This window comes from Siphateles boraxobius, unplaced genomic scaffold (assembly GCF_051911475.1).
Source record: "Siphateles boraxobius isolate OS27281-9 unplaced genomic scaffold, OSU_SipBor_1 100, whole genome shotgun sequence".
NCBI classification, from domain to species: Eukaryota; Metazoa; Chordata; class Actinopteri; order Cypriniformes; family Leuciscidae; genus Siphateles; species Siphateles boraxobius.
In genome coordinates, this window is record NW_027508701.1 from 2,004,373 (window position 1) to 2,025,673 (window position 21,301).

Here is a 21,301-nt window from a genome sequence, read left to right on the forward strand (position 1 = left end):
ATAACGACGACCATCCCAAGCAAGCCCCGTCCTTTCTATTTAGAACTAATGTCCTTGGGCTTATACAGGGCGCTGGGGAGGTTACGACTGTGTGAGGGCAGTTGTCAAAAGGGCACGCTACAGCTTGCCAGCACCTGTGTCTCCAACACTCGTAACAGCTGTGGCGCTTTTCATAGGGACTCCACTTCATCAGTCTCAACGTAACATTGAACGGGAATGGGAATGTCTAGGTTACTAAGGTAAGACCTGTTCCCTGAAGGAGGGAACGGAGGCGCTATGTCCCCCCTGTCACAGGTAGAGACCGCCCAATGATAGGCAGCTTCACTCACAAACAAAACTTTTCAACTCGCAAAACAAAAACAGAACAAGATGTGTGGATTAGTTATGAAAAGGGTTTGAAGTGCACAAAGAAAAATAAAGATTTTCGAAGATTACACACACTGCAAATAATTTGAGCAACTTCTTTATTTTTGAGCCTTAGTATTACTTTTTTTTTTTAAAAATTTATTTACAAAATAATTAGTTTTACTCTGTTTGATTGTATAAAAAAGACACAAAGGAAACTCCATGCGTCAGCTCTATCTGAAATAGTCCATGCTGGAGTATGGCCACACACATTCATATGTACATAACAAAAAAAAAAGGTGAAGAATGCAACAAATAATTGAACAAGGATAAATCACTGGTGATGAACATGTCTTGTAGGAAATGCTTTGCCACCTAATCAGACAAGGATCTGACATGAGTCACATTTAAAAAGTAAGCCTAAAAAAAAAAAATCTATTTTTTCCCACATTTAACTGCAGTGTGAACGGATCTTCGATTTCACACATATTTTCTGGTGCCATTTTAAACTGCTGGGCCATTTAAAACTCTTTTTACAAAGAGAACAAAAATATGGCCTCACATTTGAATGAATTTTCATGTGTATCTGCAAGTGTGATAACAAAATACATTTTTGATTACACTGATCACAATTAAATCGCCTTCCTCCAGAGGGTTTGAAATTGCTCTTTTTCATTAACTTCTTACCACACTCAGAACCTTGTAATTTCTTTCCAGAATGAGATTGCGAATGACATTTCAGGTCTCTATGATAAGTGAAACTCAAATCACACTGAAGACACTTGTAAGGCTTCACTCCAGTGTGAAGCCTAATATGAACCTCAAGGTTTCCTTTAGTTGCAACACACTTTCCACACTGAGGGCAGGTGAAGGGCTTCTCTCCAGTGTGAACTCTCATGTGAATGACAAGGTTTGCTTTGGTTTTGCAAGTCTTTCCACAATGAAGACACATGTGAGGCTTCTCTCCAATGTGAAATTGTACATGATTTTTAAGATGTTTCCTGTCTGTGAATCTCTTTCCACACTGATGGCATATAAAACAGTTCTCTCTTGAGTGAATCCTCATGTGGGTTCTAAGGGTTTGTTTACTTCTGAAACTCCTTCCACACTGACCACATATGAACGGCTTCTCTCCAGTGTGAATTCTCATATGAATCTGAAGGTTTTCTTTTCGAGAAAAGCTCTTTCAACACAGATTGCAGGTGAAAGATTTATCTCCAGAGTGAATTCTCATGTGGGTATTAAGGTTTCCTTTTTGAGTGAAACTCTTTCCACACTGATGGCAGGTGAAAGGGCTTTCTCCAGTGTGAACTCTGATGTGGACTTCAAGCTTTGCTTTTTGATTGAAACCTTTCCCACACCGTTGGCATGTGAAGGGCTTCTCTCCAGTGTGAACTCTCAAGTGAACCTCAAGGTTTGCTTTATTTTTGCAAGTCTTTCCACAGTGAAGGCACATGTGACGCTTCTCTCCAATGTGAATTTTTACATGATTCTTCAGACGTTTCCTGTCTGTGAAACTCTTTCCACACTGACCACATACGAACGGCTTCTCTTCAGTGTGAATTTCCATGTGGCTTGTAAGGCTTCCTTTTTGACGGAAACTCTTTCCACACTGTTGGCAGGTAAATGGACTCTCTCCGGTGTGAACTCTCAAGTGGACTTTAAGGCTGCCTCTTTGAGTGAAACTTTTTCCACACTGTTGGCAGATGAAAGGCTTCTCTCCAGTGTGAACTCTCATGTGGGCTTTAAGACTTAGTTTTCGAGTGAAGGTCTTTCCAGATTGTTGGCAGATGAATGGCTTCTCTCCAGTGTGAACTCTCATGTGGGCTTTAAGACTTTGTTTTTGAGTGAAACTCTTTCCACACTGTTGGCAAGTGAATGGCTTTTCTCCAGAGTGAATTCTCATGTGCACATTAAGGTTTCTGTTTTGATTGAAAGTCTTTCCGCACTGTTGGCATGTGAAATGACCTTTAATCTTTTGAGCTCTTCTTCGTGATAAAGTCTTTTCAGTCTGTGTGCAACTGAAAGGTTTTTCTTCAGTCATGAAATCTGGATGTTTCTTAATCTGGTATTTTTCTTCTGTTTCATTCATTCTCTCTTCTTTCAGTGTCTTCAGGTCTAATGTGAAAAAAGAAAAACAACCCCAGTTCAATGGCACAAAGCAACAGACATCAAATCTTTTAGACATGTAAATAATCAAAACCAATGTGTATGCTAGATCCTACACACATTTAGCTAGAATTACAACTTCTAAATACTGTTAACCATGGGCTTTCTTTAGGACTTGTCCAAAATACTTTTAAGCTTTCAGTTATCAAAAACTTATGAAAAAAAATCATATCACAGTAACGGTGCTTATTGAAGTTACAAATTACCTGCTTTTGGCATATGATCATGGCTACATCTCTTATAGTGGTATTAGATTTTCAACAACACCCAGGGATGGGCACCATCAGTCCTGGAGGGCCACTGTCCTTTAGAATTTCGTTTCATCACTAACCAAACACACCTGTCAGTAATTTTCAAACAATCCTGAAGAATTAAGTTAGATTTGTTTGATTAGAGGTGGAGCTAAACTCTCCAGGACAGTTGCCCTCCAGGAAGGTATTGAAAGTAGAATATGCGACATACCCAGGTAAGTTTACGGAAAAGTAAACAGATAACCTCAACTTCCAATTCCAAAAATTGGGCGAAAAATCAGCTTCAGAAGTATTCATACCCTTTTAATGAGGCTCCAGTGGGCATGACAACACAGATTATGCCAAATATAATATTATAAACTTTATAATTATAAAACATTATTATAAGAAACCAATGTTTATTTTGTCACACATCTTAAAACCAACATTTTCTCATCACACCGATCATTGATCTTAAAAGGTTGTTTTGTTTTTGCTACTGGACATTAGCATGGTTTATGTCTCATCTATGAGTCTACTACCACTTTGTGTGAATGAAGACACCTCATTAAACAAAAGTATTGAGTGCCACAGGGCTCAGTACTAGGTCCTTTGCTTTTTAGGTTTATAAAGTCTTCTCTTTCTCTGCCAATGATACAATTCCTCACAACCTGAAGAAACTGCAGAACTCTCCAAATTATCAGCGTGTATTAACTCTTTCCTCGCCACTGATGGACATTTCTGTCATTTATGAGACAACGCTTCCCCGCCATTGACGGAAATTTTCAGCGTCCCACGTTTTCACTGTTATATGGTAAGGGGTGCTATTACTGAAAGAGTACAGAGATAAAAACACATGTGAAGAAGAAGCAGAAATAAGCGATAGCATATGTAAGCAGATGCATACGTAAAATAACACAATTATCAACATTAAACAGCATATAAATCAAAACTGCTTAATGTTCCTGAATGAAATGTTAAACCAGTACGAGCTACAGGACTGTGAAACTTTGAGGGTGTTGAAACTTACCCACATTCAAGTATTGATTAAAAAAAAAACATGAAGCTAGAATTTTTTTTCTTTTCTTTTCTTAAAGCTGAGGCACTGTTCTTTCTTTTGATATATTGCATGTTCAGATATTCATTCAACAAATTATTCTAGGGGCCATGCACATTTTGTGAAAATGATCAAAAACCCTGGTGGTGCCTGGCGACTTTTAAAAAATGCTGGAGGGGAAAGAGTTAATGATATCAAAGATGAGATAGATGTTATATAAAAACTGCTAATTGACAAGAAAAAGATATTCATTATACGATAAAAAAACCACAAGATTCTAAATCTCCATGGATGTATTGTTACGTAGTTTTCTGCAATTAAAAACCTAAAGGAATAGAACGAGACATCCGTTTATTGCCGGTGACTTGTCGCACTAAAGCACATTCAGTGTAGACAGTATCAATGATTGTAATGGGTTCTATTGTTGTTTTGTAGTTTCTGACCATTTAAATAGTGAGTGATATGTGATATATAGGCTAAGAAGGCTAAGTATGGTAACACATACTCAGAATTACTCTGCATTTGACCAATCCAAGTTAGTGCACACTCATTAGGAGCAGTGAGTAGTGAACACACAAACACACACACTGCAAACCGTGGATACGCACACCCCATTTCCAGCCAGTATTGAGAATTAAACCTGTAAGCTGTCCCAAAGGCGTTGCAGGCGTTCGGTCACTTTTGACACTCATCTAATCATTGAGGTGGAAAAACAAAGTGTTGTATTACCCTCTTAACTTCTAAACAGGAAAGGAATTGGATGCCATTTCATCGTCTTTTAATTATCGTGTGAATGACAATTAGTTTCTGATTCTAAAGATTTACATAGGAGAAGTATCACGTTTAAATGTCTAGCCAAACATGTCTTATGTGAAGCACAATGAGCTCCTACACTGCATACGAATTACAACACTCACTGCAAACAGATCGTGTGAGAAACAGGTGTTAGTGTGAGAATATCCCACACGTGTGTTATAAGGATCAAATGAGTTCAGCTTTGAGAATGAAACTAACCCGTTTGTTCCTCAGTTTCTTCATGTTTCACGCTGAACACTTCTTCAATCTTTATGTCTTCACTCTCCTCTTTAATAAATGCCATCTTTATAATAGTCACGTGGATCTCAGATGTGTCTCCTGTGTGTTTGGACAAAATCATGTTTAAGATGAGAAAATTTAAGAAAAATAAATCCAAACTTTAGTAGTTTGTAGTCAGAGAACTGGAATGGGAGTCAGTCAGCTTGATAGTTAATGGCCTGATTAGCCAAGAAAATAGGGTTGCCAACTGTCTCGTATTAGCCAGGACATCTCTTATATTGGGTCTAAAAGGTTTGTCCCATAGGTGATCTCCAATGTCCCGTTTATTGACAGCTACGCTGATCTAACCACCGACAGACACAACAGCAACGGCAGCAGTGCTGATCACGACACTTGATCACACTGAAGCCACTACAGTCCACATTCTTTGGTTAGTTGGACGAATACACGCCTAAATTGTTGAGACTCTACAGGTGGACGGGAGGGGCTGTTGGGAAGAAACTTGATGAGACCCTTGAAATCATGAATGAGGCATGTACTTTTAAAATTGTTCAGTTACTTTAATGTTGTAGCATTCCGATATCTGTACTTAAATGGTCATACATAAAAAAAATTGTCATTGATTTCTTAATTTCTTAACGACCCTCATGTCGTTCCAAAACTGTAAGACCTTCCTTCATCATCGGAACACAAATTAAGATATTTTTTATACACTGAGAGATTTCTGACCCAATTAGACCGCAACGTCATTGCAACTTTCAAGGTCCAAAAAGGCGGTAAAGACATCGTTAAATTAATCCATGTGACTCCAGTGGCTCAACCTTAATTCAATGAAGCGGCGAGAATACTTTTTGTGCACACAAAAATAATGACTGTATTCAACTATTTCTTCTCTTCCATGTCAGTCTCCTATGCTGTTCACGCAGTAAACACAGCGTCGCCTTTCCGTGTTCTACTTCAAAATGCCGGCTCAGTATTGGCCTCTGGTTGGCCAGCTTCTGCGTCAGCATCAAATGCATGCATCATTGTGCTTATGTGAACAGCGTCTGACAGTAGTTCAACTCTGCTTTACTACATAAACAGCGTAGGAGACTGACACAGAAGAGACAAAATTGTTAAATAAAGTTCTTTTTGTTTGTTTTTTTGCACACAAAAAAAAATTCTTGCCGTTTCACATTACGTTTGAGCCACTGGAGTCACATGAACTATTTTAACGATGTCTTTACTTCCTTTCTGGGCCCTGAATGTGATCATGATGTTTCTGTCTATGAAGGAGTGAGACAGCTGTCACATTTCATCAAAAATATTGATGTGTTCCAAAGATGAACGAAAGTCTTACGGGTTTAGAACGACATGAGGGTGAGTAATTACTAACAGAGTCCAGAAGAGAGTCAGAGGCCAAATTCTCTACCTTGGTGAAAAAAGAGGTTAAAAAAAGGACTACCAGGTAAAGAAATTATATTTCTGCATATGTATGTATACTAAAAGATTTTATCTTAAATTCTTAAATTGTTACGTTAAATTCTCTCTGGTATATTTCACAGGTTTGTGATGACGACGATGCTGCAGCCATCCAAGAGGCCATCACTCAATGTACAAATGGATGGAGGTCTCGAGAAGCAAGCTGGAATAGCCATCGAGGGAGCAGAGGTCATTTTTGGAATTGTAGCACTTGCTTGCACCTTATGGCCCTTATTTCTGCCTTCAACTTGACATCATGACTTTGCGTAAACATACACGCCACTTTCAAGTCAAGTGGCGTGTTATCTATACGCATTTTTAGCTATCCGCGTGTATGTCCACGCCGAAACGAACCGTCATCTTCCGCGTGTATGTCTACGCCATTAAATGTCCGAGTGATTCCGCGTGTATGTGTTCGCCGTTAAATGTCCGAGCGAAACGAAGCAAAATGTATATCTACATCTGGGGAGCGATATTTTTTTTCCTATGATGGTAGGGGAAGACTCATAAATGGTATTAACCCCAGTGACGGGTAGGTTTAGGGATGGGGTTGGGGTAGGTCATATATTTATATATACAGTGATGTAATGTTAAGGCAACGGCGTTGATAAACACGCTGCAACCGTCCAACTGAGAACTCTCTGAAGGTTGAATCACAAATAAATTTATAAGGGAGGACTTCATTGACTAAAATTAATTTTAACCAGATTCAGAAACTCTCAAACCAAGTCCAAACACAGAGGTAAATGCAAAACATATTTATACCAGATAAGTCACACCACAATATACAACTAGTGAGTCAACATTTGAAGATATACCCGTGTTGTCTCGTGTGATACCAAAAAAAAAGAGCAAAAGTCCAGTAGTTCAATTCAAGCTCTACGCTTCATTAAATCCATGTGTTAGCTTAGGGTACGTTGCAATAATGATGTCCTTGCAGCGCTCAAACATCTCAGATCTGCGCTGATCCCATATATCAAATGATGATATTGGCATAATCAAATAGTATCCCCATTAGAACCCGTACAGCATGGAAGGGAAGATGTCTCAATCCCGTAGCATAAGAACGATAACTCTGTGGACACGGTATATCCAAGAAGTCCTTTTGGATGAGCTTAAAACCATAGTTTCTCAACCCGGACTTTACACATAAGGTTAGCAGAAAGAGGCCATGCTTCTCTCTAACCAAACATACCCAACTCTACTTCTCCCTTTTTTATCTAAAGGAAGAGAAGTCTGGGGGGCCCCCTAGGGCATAGTAGTAGTACTACTACTCAAGACAAGAGTAACTGCTCTAAAAGCCGTTACAACGCTGAAAATTGATTATGCGTGTTGATAGAACGCCAACAATGGAAATACGAATTGGTGTGTCATACATACGCCATTTCATGAGATCAGTCTGCTGCCTTGGAACTAAACTATATAAAAAACCTGAAATACACCTTTGAGGTATCAGAAGATCTTCCTGGAGCTGGATGTTAACAAAAACATGTCCTCCAAAATCCACGATCTGAAGATCAGCTTACTGGCATAAAAGCGATACAGCCATTGTTTAAATTGGAGGGTTTGAGGGTCTGTTTGTGAGTCTATTAATGTTGAAGGAGGGATGACAGTTAAGAAGTCGGAAATGTTACTCATGGAAAATATATTGCACAATGTGAACTTATTTCAATAGAAAGCCAAAGAAACTGAAATGTAGGTTTCTTAGAAGATCTCCATTTTCATACAGGATCATATTTGTGAGCTTGTTGTTTTAAAGTCTTAGAGTATGTTACTGTACAGGACTGAAAAACATAATTGTATAGAAAATAATCTGTAAATGTCTTTTTTTTATTATTATTGAAAAGTCCTTACTGAAAGTGTTGAAATAGAGTTAAACATCCGGTTGGTAGGTTGAGACTTACAGATTTCATATTACATATTTCAGACACACACATAATTAAAAAAAAAAATTTATCGGCCCCCTCACTGACCTGTCAGCACGTCAACGTCTGTATGCGTAACGTATGCGAGTGTTTTATCCTAAACAATTAGCGTGTGACGATGCGTGTGTAGTGCAAAAGAATATGGACGGATTTCTTAAAAGAAAAGCTCCAGATGTTTCTGGACCGTCAACTTCCTCATGTAGCAGTCCAGAGCGGGCAACTGAGAGCAGCAGAAAGAGGAAGAAAAGGAAAATGACTGAAAAATGTTTGGGAAACACTGCTCTAAGGGACTAAAACCGGTCCAAGATCTTTATTTGACAGATTCTGATGGTCTTTTGAGGAGTTTTTTCAAATACCTCCAGCTTAGAAGCTTTGTTAAAGCAACTCAAGGCAATGCCCTTACTAGACCCCTACATTTATCTTTGATAAAGGATATAGTTGTAGAAAGTTATTAGGCTATATCTGAATTTTACGGGTTACTGACATCTTATTCATCTGAAAATTCACAAGTATAAGTTGAATGCATGGAAGGAAAACTTTTTGGATGAGGATTGGAAAGCCGCCTGTACTAAGGTTCACACTATGTCTATAAATACTCGACTTAAACTTATACAGTATATAGTAAATGCAGGCGTGTAGCACCGGTGGATTTAAATAGATATAATAAAAACTCTCCAGACATATGTACAAAATGCATGGAAGATAAAGGGACCTTTGTTTCACTGTATTTGGCAATACAGAAAGATTAAATCTTCCTGGGAAGAGGTAAAAGTTATAATTGAGAAGATTATTTCAAAACAAATTTTACTGAACCTCAAGTGTTTTTGTTTTTTTTGGGCTTATACCGAGAGAAACAAAATTATAGTAGAAATAAGCGAGCTTATTAGACCAATATAGACCAATGAGGAAGACTATTACTAAATTATATAAAGCATTTAGAGATTTACAAGGAGATTATTCTCTATAGTTAAGGAGAGGTGGGAGTAGGAAAGCTGTTTGGTAATAACAACTGAGGATTGGGAAAAATATGAAAACTACAATGGGAAATTTCCCGCTCCTTATACTGGAAATATATTTTTGTTTTACTCCTAAACAGAAAAATAAATGTAGGTATCACAAATTGTTGGCTCTCAGGATGCCACTTTCACATATTTTGGGAGAGATATACACAGTATACACTTCAATTGATTGCAGTTTTGAGGTACTTTATTTGGGCATGTGGTATATTTTCCCCTACACCCCTGACTTAAGTTAGCCAAGTATCCCTGAAACCTGCAAAATTATACTCCGGTGAATTCAACTCTGACCGCGCTGGTTGACCCCTACGAGTAGCTATTCCTAAAGCCCCGTTCACACCGCCAGTGACTTTGTCGCTGTATGTCGCTAGGCTCTGTACTGTGAAGTCGCTTGTGGGCGTTCATAGTGCGGTCGCTCTAATGTTATTGGTAGACTGCACGTCTGGCCATATCTATACAAAATACCATCACAAGTGATATACAACTATATAATTTTAATTTGACTAGGAATTTGGTTCAAAAGAAACAATATGCTGTTGCTGGGAGAGTGTTTTTATTTTACCACAGCAGTGTTCAGTAGATTAAATAATTTACTAGATTAACGATCAATCAACAAATTAAACTCACTCATACTGTCATAAATTACTAAAACGTCATTCAAATTTGACAAATAATTGATTTTCTTGTCCCTAATAGTCAACATAATGCAGGGGAAACTGTAAAATGAACTGCAGCAGTACTAAACTTGCATCATAAACTACACCACTCGAACTATAAATGTATGAATTAAACTCACTGAGACTGTCGACAGTTTCTTTTCCATGCATCATTTTATTATATCCATATATGTGGTTCGAGTCAAATCATATAAAACACTGAAATCACCCTCGAACTCTTCTGTCTTCCCTGCACTCGAGACGGTGACGTGAGCTCCACTGGAAGGCTTCTTTCCTATTGGTTGTCGCTCGCGAAGATCGCTTCTCATTTGCATAAAGTTGAAATTTCTTAACTTTTGTCACTTGTCTCTTGTCACGCCCACATTCTGTCGCCAACGGTCGATGTCGCTCGTGTCGCCGGAAGTCGCCAGCGCTCCATTGAAATGAATGGGATCATGTCGCTTTGTCGCTGCGTGTCGCTGGCGGTGTGAACGGGGCTTAAGACTTTGTTACCTGGTCACATCTAACCCTGCCTCACATTGAGTCGAACGACGTCGCGTTCCTTTTTGAACACTATCACTTGGGAATAAGGTCTCTACCCTGGTGGGGAAATAAGTATACATGCAGCCAGACTAATTTAGTATACTTCAAGTGTGTTGGTGATTAGTTAACTTGATGTGTGCTACTTTTAAACAACTAATTATGTACTAAGTATATTTAGTTGTAATTTAATTGTAGTAAAACATAACTTTTAGTGTATTTAGTGTACTTTTGTGTGCTAATTGGAACAACTTCAAGTATACTTTGCAAGTGTTAGGCTAATTGTATTAATAAAACAAATGGAAGTGATTTAGCAAGTCAACTGTATGTTACATCTGCCAGTATATGTCCCAGTATTGCAAAGAACCAACAGAAAAATAAATGTGTGTCTGTACTAGCAGTTAACTGTAGTCAATGAATACAAACTTCAAATTATATTCTGAATCTTTAACATTTAATAATAGACTTCTAACCAACATCCTCCTGTTATGTGCAAAGAGCAATATAATCCTTCAGACAAAATAACAAATAATCATTTTGCTGTAGCAAAATCACAAAACAGCTTTAAAAAATATATAATCATGTACCAGCAGCTCTCATACAAAACTAATGCGTGTGGACTAACCCATTCTGAATAATCAGTTACATACAAAGTCGCTCTTATACACAACTAGTAAATAATAAAGACTTATGACTTGAAATTTTTGCTGTATAGCACAATCAAAAACAGCTTATATAAAAAAAGTGAATGATCATCTGCATAGAGCAGTCAAAATGTAACTGTGTGTGACTGGCATTGCACTGACACACACTGCCTGTAGAGGGCAGTACAGTAAACCTGCGTATAACAGATCTGTTTACAGCATATTAATGTGAAAACTAAACAATACAGAAAGCAGCTCTCATAAAAAAAATACAAAAAAGGTCACAATGAAATTATGCCTATTTTGCATACGTTAGCTTTTAACGAAGAGGGTGTGTCCGGATTTGGCGCTCAGCCATCATGCGTCTCTGTTACGCGCGCGCACAGATTGGCCCGCGCCGCACGTCCACGCTTCAGAGTCCATCGATATTACGTTATGAGAGAGAAAAAAAACATTTAGAAAATCGATTTTTGACATTTGTGAATCGATTCAGAATCGTTGGCTTATTACAAATACTACAAATTGCACACTTTGTCTTTAATAACAAATGCTAGTGATGTGACATTTGAACCGAGGCATCGGAGCTTGTGTCGAGAAAAAATGGGCGTGCCAGATGAAGCCACGATTCGAGGCTTGTGTTGTTAACGTGAAAATCACGTGACCAATGACAAACGAGGCCTCGGTTTGTGTGGATGTGTCATCGGTTCGGGCAGAGTGTCGCTACGGATAAAGGGGATTCGAAACTCGCGCCACCTTGTGGGTGTTGTTAGGAGTTGTAGAAGCAGTAATAGTGTCAGAGAGTCAAAGAACTCTCATTGTTATTGTCGTTATTGAGTCATATGTTAGGGCTGTATATTATTACATTATATCAGGTTAGAATACGTATATTAATATTTTTAATTATAGCTATATTATAGTCTTGTTATATTATGAGATAAGATTATTTGGATATTTGGATCTGGACTGCTTTTTGTTTTGGATCGCCCTTTTGGATTTGTTTGCTTTTTGCGTCTCTTCCTTTTTCCTGGTGATGGAGCCGGCTAGAAAGAAGAAATCCTCCCCTGTCTGGCCTCAACATAAGCATCAGTATCCTCATTTATACCAACTGGCACTAGCATTTTTATGTTCCTCTGCATCTGTTCCTTGTGAAAGGATATTTTCCAAGGCTGGAAAGGTTTTATCCAAGAATACCCCTTTTCCACCAACAAGAACCGGGTGCTGGTTCAGAGCCAGAGCCAAAGCTGGTTCAGAGTGGGTTCGACTGACGAGCTTAATAAGAACCGATTTGCCTTTCCACCGGCTAGAGAGCCACAACAGAGCCAGATCTTACGTCACTGTATACGTCTCATGTTGCCCAGCAACGCTAGTGCGGTACCGCCAAACAGTACGCCAGGCTTGTTCGAGATGCATCGGCTTCTCGCAGATCGATCTCCGCATGACATCAAAGCACTGCGATAGCGATCTAAAAGCACAAGGAGTCGTATGTTCTCCAAACACTCCCGCAGCTCCGATCGGTCCGCGCCGCTCCGATGCATCTCGAACAAGCCATCAACAATAACGGACGTTGCAATACTATGGATGCTCATGGGTTTACAAAATACATCGGAGTCCAACGCGTTTGTGCAGCTCGCCGTAACTTACATAGACGGATATTTATAATCGAGCTGCTATTAGCTCGACTAGCTGCTATTTAAAAATGGCGGTCACAAGTTTCTATTCGTCTTGTTGGTCACGGTAACCCCGCCCCCAGCCCCTGACGCAAGTGGTTCTTACTTGGCTCTGTTCTAGACCAGCAATGATTTGGTGCTACTTAAGAACCACTTTTCCTGGTTCGGAGCTGGTGCTTTGCGTGTGGAAAACCAAAGAACCGAATTGAAACTAGGCTCTGGCTCCGAACCAGCACCCGCTCTGCCTTGGTGGAAAAGGGGTAGAAGAGGAATCATCTAAACCCCAACACACTTAAAAAAATTCTGTTTCTCAATAAAAATCTATTGTAATCCTTCCTTCACCCACCCCAAACTGCAGTGTTGCAGCTCCTCTAAATCCCCAGTCCCATAAGCACAACACTGCACTAAAACTAGTAAAAGTTCACTCCACAAAAAACTTTTTTCCACCCCAGACTATTCTGTTGTCGTTTACTTTATTACACTCCCTCCACCATAAGCACTGCACGCAACACAGTGTCACTTTTGTTGTTCACTATCCCAACAATTTATGAATAATTAATTAACTGTGTGTGTGACAGTTGTCTCTGCACAAGTAAATTCAGACAGAGAAAGATAGGCTACATCTTTTATTTTATACCCAGGCAATGGACAAAAGTCTGCTGAGGTCTTTTTATTATTGCAAATGAAAGGTTACAGACATTAACAGTGAGAAGAAAATAAATAAATAAATGAAACAGAACGGGGTGGGTAGTGGCTTTATACGGACATCATAAGTCTGCTCAGGTCATTGGTCCAGAATTAATTAATTTGTCTGCTACTTCTTTGCACAGTTGCTAGGTGTCACTAGTGAGCAATGCTGAATGAAGCTTCGAGTAATGAACCTTTGGGTGAAGCAATGGGCTGCGAGGTCTCAGTGGTTCAGGAAGCCTCATTTTGCCATCACTACCAAATGCACATTAATTAACAAATAATACTTAGCTAGTATTAGTTTCGGGCGGGCGGGCAGGCGCGCACACACACTAAACACATCTATGTCTGACTAACAATCGACAAGGACAGACTCAACAGGAAGGAACTAAATACAAGTACAAATGAACACTAACGAGGTGAAGACAGGTGACACAGATGATGATGACGAGGGACAGGTGGATAATGAGGGAGTGAGTTCAGGTGCGGAGACAAGGAGGATTCTGGGGAGTGTAGTGAAGACGAAGACAGGCTGGTGCAGACGAGGACTGTGACAATATATATTTTTATTTTTATTTATTTTTTAAGAAAATATACTAAAGTACAATTGTGTTATACAATCAAGTTGTATTGTGAAAATAGGTAAAAGCATGATGCTAATATACTTTTAATATATATAAAGATAGTACCATTTTTTGTTTGTATATTTGCCATGTACTGTTGAAAAAGGGAATATTTCATATACAGTAAAGTATATTGTAGTTTTTCACTAGGGTAGAGTCCCACTAACCTGTTGTGCTGCAATAACTACAGACTCCAGACAATGCCTTCGAATATGCTTTAATCGCGGCCGGAGGATCTCAGACCAGTTTCAGAGAGAATCCACTAGCAAACATTATTTTTGTAGACTATTTTGATTATAAAGGAGCATGTCAAACCGGACATGATACATTACATAATTTCCCTACAATTTGATTGATTCTTTATACGCAAACCCTACTTTTACTAGGTAGAAGCAAACTCTGTTTTCTTGATTGCTTCACTTTGTTACTCAAAGTCACAAGTTTATAATCCTAGACATCCGGCTAGTTTCATTTCCCCCTTTGTTATATTTGGACATGATTCACTAACACACACACACACACAAGTTTTTGGCCAAAGGGTTTGGAAACATTTAGGATTCAAAAGCGTATGAATGTTATTCCTGCAAGAAAATTAAATGTTAGTTATGATTATTAAAAACTCCATCACAGGCATAACGCCGTTGGTTTCCTGGGAAATACGTGTTTAGAATAATTCTTGCATCTAACAAAAAAAAGATGCCATAACTAGATGCTGGTAAACCTAAATCTCCACAAATAAAGCATTGGTTTGATGTCTTAAAGTTTCAATATGGAGAAAATTACATTTTATGTGAATTTTCCCCCCTTTGCTATTCCTGTTAAACAAATATTTCTGTAAACTGGTACAGCTGTAAAAGTGACAAATGTGAATTGTATTATTTTGCAATAAAAACTTAAATAAAAACATGGCTAAACAAACAGCCTGTATTTCATAACACAGAGCTCTTTCATTGATTATAATAAGGATTTGGATTTAACAGATGAAGAAGTGGATGACTAATCATCGTGGACAATGCGGGTTACGACTTTGTAGAATTTATATAATTTTCAACATATTTTTGTTTTATTTTGCATCCATTACGATTATAATAGTCAATTTGGACTATTTTGGCTAAAACAGGAGGAGCATTCTTGTTCTGAGTGTTGTTTTTTTATTTACTTTGTTTTATCTTTGTAAAGTAAATGCAGCGTTCTTATGGATGTATAGAATTTGAATGAATGTATAAGAATATAAAAGACTGTACTTCAAAGTGTTAAAAAGTGAAAAATAAAAACATTGTGGGGTGAAAAACAAAATATGGATAAACCTGCAAAAAAGAAAATACTGTGCAGCTACAATTAACAATGGCCAGTACAAAAGCCTTTACTTTATATGGCAGTGAGTTTCCCGTTGTCCATGGAGGGGAGAATGACTCGACATGCTTCCACAGAAATACACCAGAAGGACACACTAGCTGAAGATATCAGTGCAATTATTCAGGGTAACAACTGTGGAAACTGGTCAAATATCGGCAAGTAAAGCCGTGCGAGTGTATCACACTGTCAGACATGACCGACTGTCTTGTTAAGATAAACGGTGCGTTGTTTCATGACTCAAATGTTGTGAGGATGATGCAAGAACGAAAGCTGAGAGCTGATAATATCTGTGAACTGTGAGCGGTCATGTAAAGACTTTACTCTGGATGCACTAAAGGACAAAAGACCAAAAATAGGCAAAAATATCCATGGAAAAAGTAGACTTGGTGATTCCACTCTTTTCTTCTTTTGCATTACATTTTTTTCTTCCAACTTATAGTTTGAGTGAATAAGAATGTGAAGCATTTATTCCCTTGTGTACACAGAGAGTTTGATTCCTCCGCAAAACTACAGAATACACAAGCTGTTAGTTTTAGTTTGTCACATGCAAGATTAACATGAAGTTTAAAACTTTATGGAGGAAAATTAAAGTTAAAATTAAAGGACTGTGTTAATTAAAAAATATATATTATTAAACCTATCATATGTTGGCAAGGCATAGGAGTTAGGTATTAATATTTAAATAGCTAAGAGATTAACAATCATTATGACAAATGGCTTAAAACAATGCACTGTATATTCACACAAAACCACACATGCATACCACATTTTTACCCTTATATCATAGAGACAAAGTTGGCAACCCTACAAGAAAAAAAACTGAAAACTAGTATTTGTTTTTGGTTTGTTAAAGTTATAATTTTTCATGTTTGTGTTGTACAGTTGTTATCGAGCGCTTCAAAATAGTGAATCATTTTGCAAAGCAATCAGTTCAACTGTTGTTTGTTTAAAACAACAGTTTTTTTTTTAAACAGTTGTTTTTTTAAACAGTTTGTTTAAAAAAAAAAATCTGTTTCTCCCAATATTACTTGTTAATTCCCATAAATATTTGTCAGAGACCGAATTGGTGTTTACAATAAACTGATTAACGATGTGTGGAGCGAAATTAGACGCATCTTTTCTGTTACTTTACTCACAAAATACCACGCATTAATGTTAGACAAAGCATGTAAAAAACAAAATAGATTTAAACTTTAAATGTGTAAAAACAAACCTTCACTTCAGCCGAATGACAGCAGACGCAGGAGCGCGGCGCAGCTTTATGACGTCATTTCGCAAGAATAAAATAAAAGTCCTGTTCATGCTGCTAAACTCACAAAAAGGTTTCATAAAAATAGTAAAATAGATCTCAGATGAATTTAAAGTTTATTTCTTGGTGAATTTCAAATGAAAATGTTAAGACCTACTACTGAAAGAATGTGAAAATCTTTCTAAAGGCAAAACGGTAATGCTTGGGCACTGAAACCATAATTTAAATATATATATATATATATATATATATATATATATATATATATATATATATTTAGATTTGCTGCCATAAACTTGGCTGTGTAAGTCATTTCAACTTAAATTATATTAAACTAACTTTAAAAAAGATGAAAATTGTTCAACTTATTTTGATGAGTTAAAGTAATGTAAAAACATGTTGTCGTGACCTATTGATCATATATGATGGGGCTGCGGACCTGAAGATATACGGCCCTGTTCTTCCTGATATGTCCAGGTAGAAGGATACACGGCCAAATAACATCATTAAATCTACGCTAGAAAATTACACATTAATAACAATCCCATCCATAGACGTTGACTTATTGAGTGTATTTTGTGAATTTCATTTTAAATGTTGCAGTAATATCCGATAGCCAGTGTAATGACCTGCACTGCGGATTAAAATACCTGTAGATATTCAGTTGATCTTCATACATAGCCTACAGGATACAACTGAATTTATTGTTTTTGTGAAATAAAAAATTAACAATACACAAAGTTGGATCAAATGAACAAGGTGATGATAAATGATCTACTGTAAAATAGTTACATTCAGTGTAGGTTTTTATATGCAGGAGATTCAGTGATATACATATTGTGAATTATATATAAAGTTACATTCATTATTTAGCCCTTCAGACATACAGTGTAATCATATGGACCCTCGATTAAATATCTCCTGTAGTGTTCAATACTGTCGTCAGCTACAGAACAGCGTCATCATGAAGTAAAACACAATTCATCCCTTCTAAAATTACATGGGCAATTTAGCCATCCCAGAAGAAAAAGACAACTTATTAACTACATTATTAACACCATTTACTAAAAACATGAAGTAAGATGAGTCCCTTACGGCTTGTCACTCTTCTTTAACTTTTGTTGAATCCTAATGTCAATATTCTATCCCAGCTGCGAAGCGCCTGCCCATCTGTCTTCGGTTAATAAATGTATATGAAATTTTAAATACAGTATATTAAATATATGCTAATACACGCTATGCTATCAATGCTATCGCTACGCTGTGGTATGGATACCACTGTTGGTGTTCGTTCTAGTGATACTCACTTAACTGCTATAACCTAAAAAAATAAAATATTCTCTTGGCAGACGTGATACTGTCATGTCTCTATCTGTAAGCAATATGTAGTGCTTGATTATCAGTTATAGGCACACTAGTGATTTTAATACACCATATACCCTTTTGTTTTGGAGATTCAAAACTTTGTGAAATTGCTAGCAAACAAATAAATATGGTGCATTTAAGTACAACAGACTGGTTATTGTATATAATTGAATATGTAACTACAAGTGTACTTATACCCCACATGGAAAGAAACTATATGGGGATATATGCGCATATATGAAACCTATATGCAGTTTATATGCACATATATGCTACATATATACAGCATATATGCACATATATGCTAATATATATGCTGCATATATGCGTATATATGGCACATATAGGCAAAACTGAGGTGCATATATGTGCATATACAGGCCATATAGGTATCCTGTATTGCTTCTTTATATCCACATATAAGCCCTATATGTGCATACATGTCTCCTATAGCTCATAGCAGGATCTGGTCATTTTTTAGCTCATACCTCACTTTGGCAACTGTCATACATGATGCCTAGCACATATTTTCTATTATCAAGGCAATAAGAACTAACTAAAAAAAGAAATTATGCAAGAACTGAATGTGCAAACATGTGAAATTGGTATCACATGTAATTGGCATGTTATGGAATTTAATTATGGCAATTAAGTGAGAGGAGATGGAAAGCTATGGGAAAGCCATTTACAAGGTCAATTCTTTCTTGTATGAAGATAGTGGAAAAGAAGGAAATAACAAAATGGTTTGTCGTTTTTCTATTTTGTCAATCAAGCCCTTTTTCCAATTTCAGGTCACTTCCAGATTCACATTACAGCTCATAGGCCTACACATCCACACATTCACCGTTACATCCACCAAATGCAATGCAAAATGCAATGTTTTCTGTATTGTCTTAATGCAGTTTCTAGATGAATATGGCTGAAAGGTCATTACAGTCTAAATGTAGCAACAACAAAAAAAGAACATAGAACATACATTCAAGTAATCATCATCATCATCCCATCTATCTGAGCATTTCACTGTGGTTAATGAATTTGAAGACAAGCATGTATTTTAGTCTGTAAAGATTTTAAAAAATCGAAAAGCTCAAAGATCTGTATCTCTGCTAAATGAATTTAATATGTTTGCGATGCCATTTATCTTTTCTTTTCTTTTCTTTTCTTTTCTTTTTGTCCAAATTATTGTTGTTTCAAGTTATACTTATCAAATGTGAAAATGTGTAAAAGAAATGTGTCAAGAACTTGATATCAAACTCTGTAATTTTGAAAATTAAAAAAAAAAAAATCTCGACGTCATGACGTCACCCGCCTGACGTTTGACGATTCGCGCCGAAAGATATCGGCTGGGAGTGAAAATGGCGATGGAGCGTTGGAGATCTGCTATGTCCTACTTATCATCAATCGTAAGTATTCCTAATTTTAATATTTATTAGCAGGGTTTTTTCTGGAGATGGATATTGCGGTGGCAGAGAAGTATAAACTTAGAAATTGTATGGGCTGAAAGTTTAACACGTGTTTGGCAAAATAAATGCTATGTTGTTAGCTGGTAGTGTGGGTGCTCATGTTGATAAGATTCAAATTAGAATTATATTTATTTGTCTCTTTCTGGAGGAATTCGTAGAGGGTTCACAAAAGTCATGGCCTAGAGAATACAGTTCATGAGTACACACACTTCTCTGCCTTCAACGGCTCAAGAAGGCAATCGGCTCTAGAAAAAAACCCTGGGAAATTTGGGAGAAATATATATATATGTTTTAATTGCGTTCACAAACAGGTTTCCTCTGCAGAGCCTTATGAATGGGCTTTGGAGGGTTGTAGCTTGCGTTCACAGCTGCAGGAAATGTCTTTCGAAGAGTAACGTTAGAGTTGCTGGGTGCTATTTTGATTTAGTGATTGTAATTGTTTTTTTTTTTATATATATATAACCTCTTTCTAGAAATCCCTCAAATGAAAAGTGACCTCGCCATTATTGCTCAAAAGGTAAGTTCCTCTGTTTTTCATTGCTTTTTAAAATTGTTTCTCAAGCAGATCTGTAGAGACTTGTGATGTTGGGCTGATTTATAGTGTTAATTATTTGATGTATTTGCACTTTAATTTATTGAAGAGAATAACTATATTTTTCTTCTATGAACAAGACTGGAAGGAGTCCTGTGGAGGATCTAGATTCCCCCTTCTCGACTTTTGGAGAAGTGCAACCGGTGAGTAACCCCCTTGCATTTGTATTTATTTATTTAGTTTACTTGTTACTCAAACAGAGCTATATGGATTTTTATGATGTTTGGCTGATTACTTTTGCATGTAACTTTAATTTATTGACATGTTTGATGTTTTCCAAGCCCCCCCTGTAAATAAGAATCTATAGTGGCTTGCTTGGATGAATAAAAATTGTTGTGGAGTTTTACTAAGTTTCTTTCTTCTCTAAGACTCCAGAGAGGAGACCGAGCCATTTAAAGCAAGTCCCATGGTGACTGAGTGCTTTCGAGAGACACCACAGGTGTGTGTAACCCTTTTATACCTCAGATTTTTCTGTACTTATTTTACTTAAGGCTCCAACTGAGCTATAGGGATTTTTATGTTGGGATAGTTAGTGGTAATATGTAATTTACTTGCCCCATATGCATAAAATTGTTGAAGTTTTACAATTGTTGAGTTTAACAATGTTTTTCTTCTCTAACAAGACTGCAGCAACAGCTGAGACATCAGCGAAAACACAGGTGAGTAACATTATTTAGTAAGGATGGGTATAAACTGTGTGTTTGTAGGAGCCAATTAGTGTTATACGAGACAATCATCCTTTCCTCCTGCACCCCTTCGCTCCTCTCCACCCACTGTCTTTTCTCCTTCCCTACTCTCCATCCAACCTCCTCCTCCAACCTCCTCCTCCCTATTATTATATTATTATTATTAACTATTGGGAAGCTAAAAATAAGAATCAATATGAAACATAAAAATCTTTCTAAAAGTTGCCAATAAATAAATATTGTGATGTGCAATTATTTTTCAGATTGAAGTTATAAAGGGCTCTGAGGTGTTTTGCCAGGCCTTGCCACCTCTGCTACTGCCATGGTGTGGAATCATCTGCTGGGCACCTTTTGATTTGCAGACTTTGCTAAAAAGCAACCTGAATGGTACAAAACAACATGTTCCTAATCTCTTCTGAAAAACAAAAAACAAGTCAGTCATATTCTGTGGAATAAATTATGTTTGTGTGCGGGCATACCATTGCTTTTTTACTTGCCATTTTTGTATTTCCTTGCACCTCAAATAAAAGTGATG

General features: G+C 37.3%; 1 long non-coding RNA gene and 1 pseudogene across 3 annotated transcripts; one reads left to right on the top strand and one right to left on the bottom strand.

Annotated features, from left to right (window-relative positions):
• Nucleotides 1–539: 539 nt before the first annotated feature.
• LOC143746629 (uncharacterized) lies at nt 540–14,291 on the bottom strand (annotated as a pseudogene). The gene is made up of 3 exons (XR_013206590.1): nt 14,223–14,291; nt 4,816–4,935; nt 540–2,463 (listed from the first exon to the last, which is right to left on the bottom strand). The product of XR_013206590.1 is annotated as an uncharacterized LOC143746629 (transcript).
• A 4,880-nt stretch (nt 14,292–19,171) lies between these two features.
• LOC143747204 (uncharacterized) lies at nt 19,172–21,050 on the top strand. Of its 2 annotated transcripts, XR_013206689.1 has the most exons (5): nt 19,172–19,428; nt 19,962–20,005; nt 20,161–20,223; nt 20,704–20,739; nt 21,030–21,050. It is a non-coding gene; the product is annotated as an uncharacterized LOC143747204 (long non-coding RNA). The 2 variants fall into 2 exon arrangements; XR_013206688.1 differs by lacking the exons at nt 20,704–20,739; nt 21,030–21,050 and adding an exon at nt 20,449–20,477.
• Nucleotides 21,051–21,301: the final 251 nt, after the last annotated feature.